At 43.3% G+C, this 3,682-nt stretch overlaps 1 long non-coding RNA gene across 1 annotated transcript; it reads left to right on the plus strand.

Moving 5' to 3' along the window:
- Window positions 1–1,084: 1,084 nt before the first annotated feature.
- On the plus strand, window positions 1,085–2,367 carry LOC109703929. The gene is made up of 3 exons (XR_002214057.1): window positions 1,085–1,148; window positions 1,266–1,327; window positions 2,347–2,367. It is a non-coding gene; the product is annotated as an uncharacterized LOC109703929 (long non-coding RNA).
- The last annotated feature ends 1,315 nt before the right edge of the window (window positions 2,368–3,682 follow it).

Below are 3,682 nucleotides of genomic sequence, written 5' to 3' on the forward strand. Positions count from 1 at the left end.
CTAAGCATACATAATTGTTGACACCTGAATGCTAGATGCATATGAAAGTAAATGCTAGATGCATGTGACTAAATATACATGACATGAATGCTAGATGCATATGAAAGTGAATGCTAGATACATATGACTAAGTGTAATACACTGAACTTTTACAAATTGCAGAGTTCGAGTGTGTGGAAGGCAATGTGGAACTATCCTACCTATTCTAAAAAGCTTGGGACAAGTTTTTGGACAAGTTAGAGGGTGATTGGAAAGCTAAAAGCAAGCAAGTGCATTGAACTGGCAAAATCAGCATTTTTCTGCTTGCTGTACCGGTACAGCCATTACCTTGTACCGGTACAGACTGGCAGAAACATAGCAGCAAGGGTCTTTTGGTAATTTCACATCTTAACCCTTATCTATACCCCCTGCACGACCACAGGAGCTCAGTGGAGGTTGCTGGTGATCAGAGAGAGCTTCTCCCACCTTCTCCACTCTCTCTCTCTCTAGGGTTTTTCTCTCTCTACGTGGAATTCGTCGTTTCGCGCCGTTTTCGCGCCGCGCTCGTTGTTCGCTGATTGGAAGACTCGAGGAAAGTGTTTGGAACGTGGGAAAGAAGGGTTTTATCGAGTTTCCCGTGAGGATATTGCTAGGGAAGCTGATTCGCAGCTTCAGAAAGGTAACTACCTTGATTTCTCTTGAATTTATGGTTTAATATCGGATTTTGACGCAGTTTAGTGTCGTTGCTTCCAACTGAATTAAAAGACGTTTACAGCAGCAAAAAAGAGTTAGTTGGCTGCTCTATTATCCATTTAAACTCAGAGATATGTTGCTTTACAGCTTATTAAGGGTAATTAGTGAGTTATAACTCAATTTCGGAACTATACGCGGTTTAATCGCGTAATTGATGCAGTTTCGTATGATCTCTTCGCAGCAGGTCTTTGAGCCTCTTTGAGCTGAACTTGTACTCTTAGAAGCTGGTTTGGAAGCTGTTCTAACCAAGGGTAAGTAGGAATTTCAGTTAGAAAACTGAATTCGCAAGATTCCGACTATATTATTAGTAATTGATGACTTTGTTGCCGTTTTGGAAATAGTTCGTAGCGGACTTGTAACGGACCTTCGGATTACCTCCGGCTGATGCGTGAGGGATTTTGGAAGCTTAACTTGAGGTATTTATTGTGCCAAAACAGGGATTTAAGCTATTCCTATGTACTAAGTCCAATTACGCCAAAATTGGACCATTCGGTTGAAGTTGTAATACGATATTCACGCCTTGTGTTCAGCAGGATTGAGACTTAGTGGAGCTGATCCTGGGGATTCCTTTGGACTGACTTGAGCTTAGTACAAGGTGGGTCGGACCTAACCAGAGCAAGTGAAGCTCCCCTATGTTCTATGTGTATTATAGAAGAGATCTAGCCTATGCGTATATGATTAATAAGGACTTCGAATGCGTCACCTTAATGTTAGCTTGTTTGAAATGAAATCTCTATTAAGTAGAGAACATACATGCATAAAGTATTCAGGTTTATGCTGACTAGTTAATATGTTTCTAGCATGTTCCTAGACACTAGAGAACAATGACGTTCTTATGACTTTAACGACCCTAAAGTATAGAACAATAACATGCTTTATGCCTATGTTGATAGCGCCATGATAGTGGAAAGATTCTAATGCCATATGTAAAGTTGCATTCCTCTCGCATGTTTATTAACCTAGTGGATACTAGTTGTTATCAATATTTGTTATACTGAAATGTCGATCAAAGGATCGAGAGCGAGAATATTGTGAGTTAAAACATGATAATTGAGACATGTTGGACTGTGGATTATGCTTGCTTGCCATCGTGCTCATTCGCACATGCTTGTGAGGGTAGCTCCCTACAAGCCGGCACTCCGGAGTTGGCCTACGCGACAGTTGCTCGCCCGTGCGGGATTGGGTGCCGAAGTGGATTGCCGTGGGGAGTGTATACTACCACGGGGCCATTAGGCGCGGCGCAAGTGGGACAACCTTGGGTAGATTCTTATGAATGAAAAGAAAGTACTAAATGACAAAGGACAGTAATGAATGCTCATCAGTTATAGTGTACAGTATTTACTTACACATCCATGTTCATGCTTGTGTTTATTGTAGTTTATAGTAGTTGCTATGCTTCTATTACTCAACTGATTCATTACTGCAGAAATCATGATTACATGTGATTACATGCCTATTGCCTGTTAGCATTGCATATTTATATCATGTAATTATCGCTTTTACTTTTATTTAGTACATCTTGAGCCTAGTGGTGTAATTCGCCGAGACTGGCGGCTTACCCACTGGGAACTATTGTTAATAGTTCTCACGCCCTTTTTATTGTTGTTTCTACAGAGCCATCTACAGGAGAGGCTAGAGATCGTGGCAAGGGAGTCACGTCTAGCTAGACATTACTAGGAGCTTGCTAGTCGATCACCTTGCTACTCGGGCTACGGCCGAGGGTGATGTCCCCATGTATAGAGAGACTACCATTGTATCTTCTTTTGTATAACCCGTGATGTATATGTACTTTTTGGACAGTCACTTTAATTATTATACTTTCTCTTTTAGTCGAGATTTTGGATTGTACACTCTTTGTTCTTTTACGGATAGTATATCGACTTGCACTTTGCTCTGATATCAGGATAGGATTTTCTATGTTTTTCTTCCTATCGACTTGTGTTCTTGTGCCTTATATACTGCAGGTGTATGGCGGGTCTGTGCACGTACTGGATATGCTTCCGCTCGTACCCGGGCGTGACAGATTATGGTGGTATCAGAGCCAAGGGTTGAGTCTTAGTAGACCTAGCAAACCTTAGGCTGGTTGGACTATAAGAATAGGCTCGTGAGAGACGAGGTCTAGTCGAGGTTGTTGTTAGCGAAAGTACTTTGATTGGGTACTTATAAACTCCGAATGGTAGGAGTTTGATCGGGATGTGCAATTACTAACTTTGCAGAGGGTCACGTTGGCGGCCGACAACGTGACATCGAAAGTTACGCGTTACATTTTATTACTTTCGCTTAATTAGCTGGTTTATATCCTCAATGAAGGGTCAATAGTATAGGTTTTATTAATCTATATTTGTTTTTGTGCTGTAGCTCAAGATGCCTTTGACTCATTCGCAAGCCGCCGGGGCAGCTGGGGCGGCGGATGCAGAGGAAGTGGGGACTTCTGTTACTTCGGGATCTAGTGGGATCCATGAGTTGCAGGATCAGCTCGCGAAGCTGACAGATTTGGTTGCTCAGCAGGCTGCGGCCCCGCGACAGCAGATGGATGCCGCGCGTCGGCAGGAGGACAGGATAAAGAGGTTAGAGGATTTACTACTGCGACAGACGACTGACAGGGAGATTCCGGATCCTATACCTACAGTACCAGACAGGGATGCGACAGTGAGAGCACAATTACCAGTACCTGACACACCCCCAGTAGCTCCGAGGGCGGAGACCCGACAGGAGACAGTTGTACCACCACCAGTACCTGTAGCGGCATCAGGGACAGTGTTACCAGAGATGGTGGGGGCTGAGGAACGAGAGCGTATGATGGAACAATTGAATGAATTCCGTCGTTGTACCCCTCGTATCTTTGACGGGGAGAAAGCAAATCACTGGGTGGTCGAGAAATGGTTAATGCACATAGAGAAGCTATTCTATGATACATTCGTCGAGGAACGATATCAAGTTTGGTTTGCGA

This window comes from Ananas comosus, unplaced genomic scaffold, assembly GCF_001540865.1.
Source record: "Ananas comosus cultivar F153 unplaced genomic scaffold, ASM154086v1, whole genome shotgun sequence".
NCBI lineage: Eukaryota > Viridiplantae > Streptophyta > Magnoliopsida > Poales > Bromeliaceae > Ananas > Ananas comosus.